At 42.7% G+C, this 11,688-nt stretch overlaps 1 non-coding gene across 1 annotated transcript; it reads left to right on the forward strand.

Moving 5' to 3' along the window:
- Window positions 1-937: 937 nt before the first annotated feature.
- TRNAN-GUU (transfer RNA asparagine (anticodon GUU)) lies at window positions 938-1,010 on the forward strand. The gene has a single exon. It is a non-coding gene; the product is annotated as a tRNA-Asn (tRNA).
- The last annotated feature ends 10,678 nt before the right edge of the window (window positions 1,011-11,688 follow it).

An 11,688-nucleotide genomic window follows, 5' to 3' on the forward strand; every position in this document is an offset into this window, starting at 1 on the left:
TGCATTCCTCCATATGCCTGCTATCTTCCTATATTAAGTGACTTTGGCTTTCCATTCCTTACATTAAAGAGAGAATGCAAGGAAGGTTGTGAGCTGCTCCTTACTGCTCTGTCTCCCATTGTTTCAAGTCATTCCCCCCTCTCCCGCAGCCTCACCCTCTTCTGGGATCAGAGTCGGGGTTCAACCCTTTGCGTCCCTTCCAACTTTACAGTTCTATGATTGTATGAAGAAGCATGAGAATATTTTCCTCTCTGGCCGTGTAAGTTAGATTGCTGTAAATACAAAGGAAGAATTCGTTACTGCCAATTCCTCTGTGACAATAGAGCCAACTATGGAGTTAGAGAAAACTGTCCTATATTGAGAGGCCCATCCTAGATCACTAAATAGGACCCTCCTACTAGCATAGGAGCGGCGCTGATGAATCTGCATTTATTTATTTATTCTGTTAATTTAGTGAGGCAAGGGTGCTTGAAGTCAGAGATGTAAAAACAACTTTATGGAAATCAGAATACCCATGGCTATAAACAGATGTTTTCTAGATTAGCAGCTAGTGAGCTTTGACATCTGTATAGTGAACTGTTTGTTTATCTATCCCTTGCTTTATGTGTGTTTATAATCTGCCCCCTTCCCTCCACATTTCTTCTGGTTTCTGAAGCTGTAATGGTTTACCAAAATACCACTGCATTTGAAGTAGTAGCTTTAAAGTCATCCATTCTCAGCATTCTTGATGCCAAGGGCATCAGCATTTCTGTTGAATGGTATTACCTATGATTCTTCACATAGTTCAAACAAAAGTGGCATGAGTTTTCACAGAACCATTCAGGAGTAATTTTTATAGAATCAAGGGAGACTTAAGCAAATTTTATATGTTTCATTCAGTAGCACGATTGCCATTGCCTCAGTGTTTGGTCCTAAACCATTCCAACTCACATGGATTGCTGGCATAGCTCAGTTGGTAGAGCATGAGTCTGTTAATCTCAGGGTTGTGGGTTCAAGACCCACGGTGGGCAAAAGATTCCTACATTGCAGGGGATTGGACTAGATAACCCTCATGGTCCCTACAAGTCTATGGTTCTATGTATACATCTTCATGTCTATTCCTACTGCCAAAGTTACATCACTCCTACTATGGCTGATATCACCAGCGTGGTCCATAATAATACAATCAACTAAAATGGTGGCTGAAATACATGCAGCATCATTAACGTTAAAGGATGAATAAGACACTACAACTGTACAAGTTGAGATACACTATCCCCAACTATGAGAATTTTGACATTAGAAAATAATGATAAAGGTTTTTGTTGATCCAGAAAGGTAGAAATGTGTCACTTTTGTTTTCAAAATCAGGCTTCTCAATTATTTGGGACTCCATTCATCCCTTTCTAGCCCACCTATTCTCTACCCAATCTAATGAGGACCATTTGAGAAACATATGGAGGAAAATGATGTCACCTCTTGTATGGCCTTCTTTACCAAAGTTTAAACAGAAATGACTGATGTCCATATGTGCTAATTACTTAGAAAATGAATGGTTCTTTTTCAAGCGGTAGGCAGACAATGAGACACCCAGAAATATATATCGGGGGGGGGATTCTGACCCTATTAATTCATTCTGTACTTTCTTTGAAGAAAGCCAGAAATAAACCAGATATCTCTCTGGATTCCTCTATCAGCCTTGTAGATAATCCCACTTTGGTAACAGTCCATATGGGCAATGATCAATCGGTGGGAGTGGATTAACAGCAATCTGAAAACACACTGCAACAAAGGCTTTCCCTCACAACCTGGCTCACAGTCAGAGAATTAGCTTTGTAAACTAATTGCTGACAGATGAAAGATAAATATGCTGTTATCATAACAATGTTCTCTCACTCTTTAGAAAAGGGGGATGGGTTAAAGTTTAAAACACCTGGTTATAAAAGACTAGTTCATTCTTTAAATACAGTAATCTCATTTTGCATAAAATTTAGGACTTCGCTGTGTTTTTAAAATGGGAGTGGGATTGTCACACAGCAAAGCGTAAAAAATCTGGGGTTTCAACACCACTGGCTTTTGCTAAGTGAAGTATTTTTTTCATTACTTCTTTTCATACTGTAGCTGTGGCAAGTATTCCCACATTACATCTCTTTGTCAAAGCTCACTGCAATTCTGTATGCAATCTGGATATATCCCCTCCTTGAGGAGGATGTACCATTTATTCTGAAGGAGAGGAAAGTAGAAGACTAAATGTTATTTCTAAATGTTCCACAGTGAGGTTATTAGAACTGTAGCCTGCTTATGAAGGAGCTGCTGATATTCAATCGATGAATACACATAAATGACATCTGTGCAGTCAGGGGCATAGGAAAGGGGGGCGGGGGCGGGTCACCCCAGGTGCCATCGTGGAGGGGGGTGACAAATTATCAAGGAACAATTGCTGCCCTACTAGGGACATGGGTGGCGCTGTGGGTTAAACCACAAAGCCTAGGGCTTGTCAGTCAGAAGGTCGGTGGTTTGAATCCCCGCGACGGGGTCAGCTCCCATTGCTCAGTCCCAGCTCCTGCCAACCTAGCAATTCAAAAGCACATCAAAGTGCAAGTAGATAAATAGATACTGCTACAGCGGGAAGGTAAACGGCGTTTCCATGTGCTGCTCTGGTTCACCAGAAGTGGCTTTGTCATGCTGGCCACATGACCTGGAAGCTGTACGCCGGCTCCCTCGGCCAATAACACGAGATGAGCACCGCAACCCTAGAGTCGGTCATGACTGGGGTCCCTTTACCTTTTTTAGGGCGGTTCATAAAAAAACTTTTTTAAAAAAATGCCTGCTTCAAAGGTCTTATCTTACTACACTAGGGATTATATAGCTATATATGAAATTTCATTTTGACCCTCCTCCACAAAAATAGCTGTTTACTTGGCCGGCCTCCCCTTTGCTCCCAACCTCCCCTGCATGAAGGGAGGATCCCCCTCCCTCCACCACCCACGCCAGTCTCCCCCCCCCCCCCCGCATGAAGCTACAGATTATTGTAAAAGGTTGTAAGTTTTGGAGTCGGAGAAATGAAATGCAAGAGGTGCAGATAGTAACAATTCAATCAGAGCTGAAATGTATTCAAACTATGCACAGAGGGCCCTAGTCTATGAAAGCCTATGCTGTCATAACATTTGTTAGCCTTTAAAATACCATAAGACTCTACTATGGTTCATCAGTCAATGATTTTCATTACACTAATGCAATGGAGTATGATCTACAGGGACACTCCTATGAATGGGATCTGTCCAAAATCACATAACACTCTGACACAGCTCAAATTCATTTCAGGAAAATTTGTGCAGGAGGACTTCCTCATGGACTTCTAAAAAGAGAGCAAAGTAGCGAAACTATGAGGTGTGACATTAATTTTGCCTTTTCATAAGAAAGGAAATAAAACAGAATGTAATGATTACTGAGGAATATCACTGCTGAACTGGATCAAAACCATGAACTAAGATGATGAATTGGAGAACTTTTGTCTTTTGAACAGTGTCAGGGGGAAAAACTGAGCTGGAGAGAAGAAGAAATTGAAGAGGCAGAATTAAAATGGTAATGCAAACAGGGCAGGCTATTTACATTGCAAAAGCAATGGGAAAGTGGCAGAAGTGAAACAAATATCAACTCTGTCCCTTTACCTCCCCTTCCTGCTACAGCTAAATAACTCCCTGTCTCGCCTGGTATATATGCAACTTGATCTGTTTTGTTAGTAAGTAGAACTGTGAGAACTTGGGAAACCCTGACTATAAAAAAACCCCTTAATTATTATTTTTTTAAAGTGCTCACAAGCAAACAGAGGGAGACTAATTAAAGTCAACTCAAATCTTCAAGAATGAAAGAGAGAAAGGGCAAGTGTAATTAATTGTACTGAAGGTTCTCTCCAGAGTCCAGAATATTCATTGAAAGAGTACACAATATGGCCATTTAACTGACACATTTTAGCATATGCACAAATCTTTCCCACTGGTAGCAACACACTTCACATGCTTCGGAGATGCCCAGTGTGCCTATCCAATTTTCTTCCTTTGTCCTGTTTTTGGCTGATCACATGAACATCTAGCAAACAGTATGCAGGAATGTTTGCAACTCCCAGCGTGCTCTGAGGGCAGAATTACACGTCATAGGCATTGAGCTGAACACAGCATCCTTGCACCTAGCTTGCTTATTTACTTCTTTATGCCATTTATTACTTATGCTTCTGTAGAGAAGCTGTTCAAGGAAAAGCAGTTTCCACACACCCCAAAAAATGCCCCATTAAAAATGCCAAAGAATAAAACAACAGTACCAATAAAAGGGGTGGGAGTGATGGTGCTGGGGCTATGCCCTGGCACAGGTTTGAAACTTTGCATGATCCTTTTCAATCACTGGTTAGGATTGCATTTACACTAGATCAGGAGTGGGGAAGCTGTGGCTGTTCCATTCTAGTTTGGGGACCCCTGAACTAGATGCATAGATGCTTTTTTTTGACAGCAGTCACATCTCTCCCCTCATTCTTACTTCTGTTCTTTCTACATCTTTTCTAATTGTTTTTAAGGTACAACAGCGAACCAACTGAATAAGAAATGCATACAGATATTCATTTCCCTCTGGTAGTCCTCAGACTTTTGGTTTCCATGGAAGTCCTGTGGTGTGTATGGTTATGATGTTTAAGCAAGACATCTCTACTGCTGAATTCTTCAAAAGGAGATCACCTAGCTTACCAAAACAAAAGCGGGGGGTGCTTAAGTGGGCATGTCCAAAGTCCGGCCCGGGGGTCACTTGTGGCCCCCAGGCTGGTTTCAAACACACACACCCCAGGCAATTTTGAAAAAGCAATCTCTTGCAGCCCCTGAGCGCCTGCCCACCAAAGTCATTTCCTTTTTGCGGGCTCATCATGAGCTCTCCCCTCTGTGTGGGGGGCATGGCTAGCCCCCGCGCCATTAGGGAGTCCCTGGCTGTGTCACTCTGGTCAACCGGGGAGCATGGTCAACCTGGTCAACCGGGGAGCGTGGCTAAATAAATAAATTAATACTACAGTACACGTTCGGGACATTGATGCTGCAGCGATGGCGGTGGCAGATGGGTAGCCACTGCCTTGACCCAGTGCCAGATTTATGTATAGGCTAAGTAGGCTGAAGCCTAGGGCCTCTAAAACTAGGGGGCCTCACCAGCCCACCCGCTCTCCAGCAAGCAGTCTCCCCTCTCCCAAAATTGTAAACCCAAGACTTCATGCATGGGCAGGGCAACTCAGGCCTCTAAATCTAGGGGGCCTCGCCAGCCCGCCCGCTCCCTAGTGCCGAAGTCTCCCCTCTCCCAAAATTGCAAACCCAAGACTTCATGCATGAGCAGGGCAACTCAGGGCTAGGCAGTGGTGCCCACTTTGAAGCAGTGGGGCGCAACTTGATTTATTTATTTTTTTGTAGGGCCCCGGTTCACAGCCAAAGTCTGCAAAATCTTACAGATATAAATAAAATCCATCTAGAGCAGCCCCCAAATGCATGCAAGTAGGAGTGGGCGGGGATCCCTTAGCTGCAGTCAAGAAGATCTCAGTTTCACCCTTCGCATTAGTGCAGGCATGCTCACTTCATCAAATCATGCCTCAGTTCTCATGCTATCTGTTGTCGTTGCTGCTGCTGCTGCTGCTGCTGCTGCTGCATGTTGTAGTCTCCATCATCTGGGGCAACAGGTTGACAAAGGCTGATGTAGAGTCTCAGGAGCTGAAGCAGCCCAGGAAAGGAGATGCCAATCATAAGGGAGAGCTTGTTTCTTTGAGGTTTGACCACAGTCACTCTTCCCTTCTGTCTCCTCAACACCCACGTGTAAATGTAAGATAAACCCAACAATTTCTGTGGGGAGCAATCCTAAAGAAAGCTCAACAACTTTGACCAGTCCTCATGCATGATCACTTCATAAAATCTGGCCCTCTTTGAAAAAAGTTTGGACACCACTGCTTAAGAGGATGGTTAAAGTCTTATATTGGGTGATCTAGCACAAGAGTGATGAATTTGTGGACCTTTAGATGATGTTAGGCTGTAACTTCCACCATCATCTCTGACCACTGGCCATGCTGGCTGGGTCTGATGAGAGCTGAGTCCAACGACATCTGGAAAGCCCTGAGATAGCCAACCCAGCTCTGCAAGATTACATTTCAACAATAATTGAAATGATGACAGAAAAAACCCAGCAGGTGGATACAGATGGGCACATTAAAAAATAGAGAGACAATTGTAGTCAGTGGACTTCAAACACTAATTGTTAATATGTTGTCAGGCTTTATGTAAGCACTTGGCAATAAATGTAGTTTTGGACTGGTTCACATTTCATATGATTCTTCAATTGCGCACAATTTCTGGCACGAAACCTAGTTATTGACCATGTCCCAAACCAAAATTTAGTTCAAGGAAGATAAGCATACCATTATAAGTAAAGGGCAAAGTACCAGCCCAAAGCACTGGAGAAACAGCTGTTCACTTCAGCCTGACATTTCACACAACCAAGATGTGGGAAAAAATCTTCAACAAGATACAACATTATTTCCACATAACTGCGAAGGAAATTGTTTGTCTCTTGCTTTCCAGCACCAAACTGAAACCCTGTCATATGGATTGCCCAATTTGGGCAAGCCCAGCTGCACAAGTATGCCAGACTAGTGGCTTTGGTCAGCCATAGTTTTAGAGATGCCCGTGAAGCAATGTTCTCAAGAGATTGCAGTTATTTGAGCCATCAGCAATGAAAGGAGAGGGAGCTTCCTGCTGCTCGGGGTGGATCCTGCCCCTTGTCAAGATAGGGATGAGGCAAAGCTGGTAGAGCTCCAGCAGCAATCTAGCAGATACTCACACAGTTGTGGGCCACTGCCACCAGCCCCTGCAACTTCATTTTCACCTTGCCCAACCGCCATTTGCATCATGGTGAGTGCTACCATGCGGCACCAAGAGGACATTGCTGCCATTCCACACACCCCACCTTTGCATGCTTTGGCTGGGAGTCATGTAGCCCAAAGTCTCTTACACTGTAGACTTGAGAACCATGAGTTAGCGCATAATCCTCGAGTCATGTGTGGCCACCCAGCATCCAAGTGTTGAGTGTTAGCATTCTGCGTAATTGCATCCCTCTCTCATAATACTAGAAGTCTGGACCTGCCAATGAAGCTGAAGGTTGATCCAAGACAGGCAAAAAGGGGGTACACCCTGGCCTAGCTAAACTGTGGAATTCACTTGTACAAGATGTACGAGTGGCTACTAGCCACAATGGCTATGTTCCCCCTACGCTGTTGGAGGCAGCATTCTTCTGAATAACAGTTGCTGGAAAGCACAGGAGGGGAGAACGCACTCAGGTCCTGTTTGCTGGCTTCCCATAGGCATCTGGTTGGCTGCCATGAGAGCAGGATGCTGAACTTGATGGGTCTGATATGTCTCTTATTATACTCTTATGCACAAATCACTCTATCTGTATATTCAAAAAAGCCCCAGTGCACAGATCACCGTAGCCATACATGAGTTGGGAAGGAAAACTGGCAAACCACCATTGCTGGCTGATGTTATGCAGGCACCAGGGATTGGAAATGTTATGCTTTTATGGTTTTATTCACACCCATGTTGACAACAAATGATGAAAAAGAATGTCTGTATGTGCAGATTATTATTGTAGAGCACAATCCCAATAAGCAGAAAACTAAGGCATTTTCCCTTTTTCGCTTCATTTATTTCTTCATGTTTCTGCTGAGAAGCCAACATACAGTAGGATCTTGTTTAACTTGGCCATTTAACTGTGAGAACTTTTAAAAACCCAACTCTGTTTATATAGCACAGAATTCTGGCCATGTTTAAATCAGTTTTTACCAACAGACCAATTAAGATTATATTTCTCTGCACCCTCAGATGTTTTTTTTAAAAAAAACAACATGGCCTATAATATACACATGGCAAACACACTAAATGACAAGCAACCCAGCAATGAATGTTGCATTATTTATGTTGCCAGTGATAGCGTTGCTCACAGTGAATGTATCAAATTTTTCACACTCGAGGCTTGCCCAGATCTTGCTGAATGTGTGAATTCCCTGCTGCCCCAGTGCAAGATAGCTAAGCTGGGAAGCATTATAACAGCATCATTTGTAGTTTTACAAAACAGTACCAGACACAGAAAAAGCACAGCAAGCCAGCCAACACCTTTTCTTTTGCCCATTCTTGCTCCCAACTAAACATTTATCAGCTCATCTAGAAGGTTTACACCTCTTACAGTTGTACCCCGTTCTGGGAGAGCAGGTGCTTCCACCCACTTATTTATTTAGACTGCAATCCTATATACTCCCTTACCTAGATGAAAGTCCCATTGAATTGAATGGCACTTAATTCTGAGTAGGCATGTACAGTATTAGGATTCCATTGTTAATGACTCACCTGAAGGAAGAAACCAAGATATCACACAGCAGCAGAATGTTATAGTTTCCCTTCCTTTTAAGGGAAAAGTTGTCACATTTGCATATATTTTAATCTTTGGCCTTTTCACCACCATGGGTGCAAAAGCAGCTTGGTGAAGACTGGTTTTTAGCAGAAAATCAGCTGGGGGGGGGCTTGCAAGCTCTGCCCCTGCTCATCAACTCCAGTTCACAGTCTCTCACACCTTATTTTCATTAGGACAAAAATAAAATACAATGTGAGAGTGTTACACGTGTCCACAATGTAACAGCTGTGTTATCTGGCCCTGAGCTACTATGCTTTGTTTATCAAAAGCTAGGTTTTAGGAAGGTCACTCCATCAACTTGCGCCCTAGGCTTGAAATGTCTTCTAGGATTGGTCAACTTCCACAGTTTTCAATAGCACATCAGCATCAGGTCACAACTCCTTTGGTGGCGTTCACACCTGGATTACCCAAGATCTAAAGCAACCTATGAGCAAGTTCCTACACAGCTTTTTCAGAGATATTGAAATGGCACAGAGGGTTTGGGAAAGACAGCTTCCACCTGGAAGCTGTTTCAGGACAGGAAAGCATTCTGTTCAGAAATGTAACGTACAGAGACCCATTAATGACCATGAACTTCATTCCATCTTTGTTGCCTTTCCATCCTGTCGATGCCCTTTTTATGTTAAAGTGTCAGTTGTATTAAACAAAGTCATTGCACAAGCAGAACAACTTCCACTTGTGCAACAGCACTTACAATCTGCCTTTATCCAAAACAGGGTAACAACACTGTTCCTGTCACATTTTTTAAATAAAATGTGTGTTTTTTTTACTTCTTTACAGCTATAGTTTCCAATCTTTCAAGATTGTGAATTTACTCTTTACCATACCCTCAATATGCATTTTCCTGCACACATTTATTCAGAGGCACATAAACCAGTGTATAGTAGGGATTACTCCTAGGTGACTGTAGACTGAATTGCTGGCTTAGAGTGCAACTGTTGGTGTGTCTGCTCAGAAATACCACTTTGTTCAGTAGGAATTCTATCCACAAAATGTGTGCTTAGAATTGCAACAGTCACCTTTAAACAACAACAACAACAACAACAACAACAACAACAACAACAACAACAACAATTTTATTATTTATACACTGCCTATCTGGCTGGGTTTCCAGCCAGAGCTGAGTATGTGCTGCCCAGCCACTCTGGGCAGCTCCCAATAGTCTGTGTGTGTGTGTGTGTGTGTGTGTGTGTGTGTGTGTGTGTGTGTGTGTGTAATTTTCTTTCTCTCTCTTTCTGTCTCCTTTCCATCCATGTTGAAGAGGCACTACTACGGTAGTAGTAAGCAGTTGAAAGAAAGGGAAAGAGGTGTCACAAAGGAAAATGGGCAAGAATCATTCCTGTTATTAACTTCCCCATCAAGCCAGAAGAAGCCAGCCTCTACCACTGTAGCTCCACTTTCTCAACCTTTGCCTTCTGTCTGGCTCTGGAGTGGCCCTGCCATTAAGCAGAGTGAGGTAACCACTTCAGGAAGGTGATATTGGAGTGTCGTGAAATGGCAGAAAGTAACCATAATTAACATAAGCAGCTAATTTTTTTATTACTCTTATTAGCTTTGACTGCAAGGGAGAGGTATTTCTGGGATTTTCTAACCCAGGTGCCAAAATAACTTGGCTAGCCTTAGGTGGTATGCACTTACTTTGACTTTGGGGTGGGAGGGATTTTAGCTCTGCCTCAGGCAGCAAAATGTCTTGGCTGGCCAGCACAGACTCAGCTCATGTGAGACCACAGCCATTGCAGCATCCTCAAAATTCTGACATGGGCATAACACTGTGCTAAGAATTGATGGAAGAAAGATATTTGGTTGCACCAGTTATTCCTCTGTGCCAGCTTACATAAATGAAAGCAAGTGTACACAGAGTGCTTGAGAGCTGGGAAGTACAGGTGTTTTAATTTACAGTATAACTGAGCAAAACGTCTCTCTCTCTCTCTCTCTCTCTCTGATTTGCCATATGCTCTGAGGCAGTGGTGAGCCCTGCTTGCACCTCACATCTGGCAGCTTTATTCTGATGAAAGCTACAATTAACTCCACAACAATCCTATTTCCAAGAAGGTACGAGATTCAGCCGGCTTCCTCTGCAATGGATTTGCTCTGGAGGGGAAAGCAGGAGTGGGGAGGCAGCCGATGGTAAGGAAGCAAGGAATAAATAATCTAAACAGGCCTCCCTTTTCATTTTGCAGCTCTTGAACCTTGTATACCACATGTCTCGGCTAACAGCCTTGAGAATGGAAAGAGGGAAAATGCAAGAAGGTGAAGCATGAGGCACCCACCACAGGCTTTTAGTCACTTAGCAGATTTATACAGAAAAACATTCAGAGGGTCATAAACAGAGGATTCCATTCAGCCTATAAGCTCAGAGATGGGTCTTAAAATAAAGGAACTTTCAAAACAGTAGGTAAAAGAGGGAGGCAGTGTTGTTTCAAATGCATTCTAAGCTCCCTTTAGGAGCATTCTAAGCTCCCTTTATCATTAGGTGAAGTCAGCGATATGCATTTTAAATATTTTTGTATGTGATTCTTTTTCTCGCGGTTCTATTTGTAAAATGCCTAATAAAGGTTTGATAGTCAAAGATATACATACAGCTGTGAATTGCTATATAGTTTGCTAGAATTAAGAGGATTTGTCTCTGCCTGGAATGATAAATAACAGAAGCATATAATAAATCTCACTTCTTCATTTGTGTTTTTTTTTAAAAAAGCTATGAGTATGAAAATAAAGAGCTATAATAGAGTTTCTCCATCCTTTGATTACTTTAGAAGAGGAACTAAAAGTTTCACCCAGCTGTTACATGCATGTCGCTTGTGAGGTCGACCACTCAACAGTTTTCTCAAGAGGCAATCCATGCTTTTATGTCAGGGATGAGGAACCTAGATGTTCTTGGGTACGAGCTCCCATCAGCCCCAGCCAGCAGGGTCAAAGGTCAAGGATAATGGGGCCACAATCAAATCATACCACAGCTGAGGAAATTTTTTAAGTCATGCCTTCATATGGTATTTTCTGTACTCTAATATCCTTTCAAGTTCTGCCGGATTTCAGTTCTCAGAGAAGGGGAGGGGGGGAGAGAGGCTATTTAGTAAATGAAATACAACTCCTCATGTTACTGAAATCATCAAACGACATATAGACATAAGCTCTTTTCCCTGCAGGAGAGCCTGCAGCAAGATAGTATAGCAATATCATTTTACTTTGGCTAAGTTTTATGTAAAATGTCAATTCATGCATATTTCCCACTTG

The sequence above is a fragment of the Zootoca vivipara genome, chromosome 10 (genome assembly GCF_965207765.1).
Source record: "Zootoca vivipara chromosome 10, rZooViv2.hap1.1, whole genome shotgun sequence".
Lineage (NCBI taxonomy): Eukaryota > Metazoa > Chordata > Lepidosauria > Squamata > Lacertidae > Zootoca > Zootoca vivipara.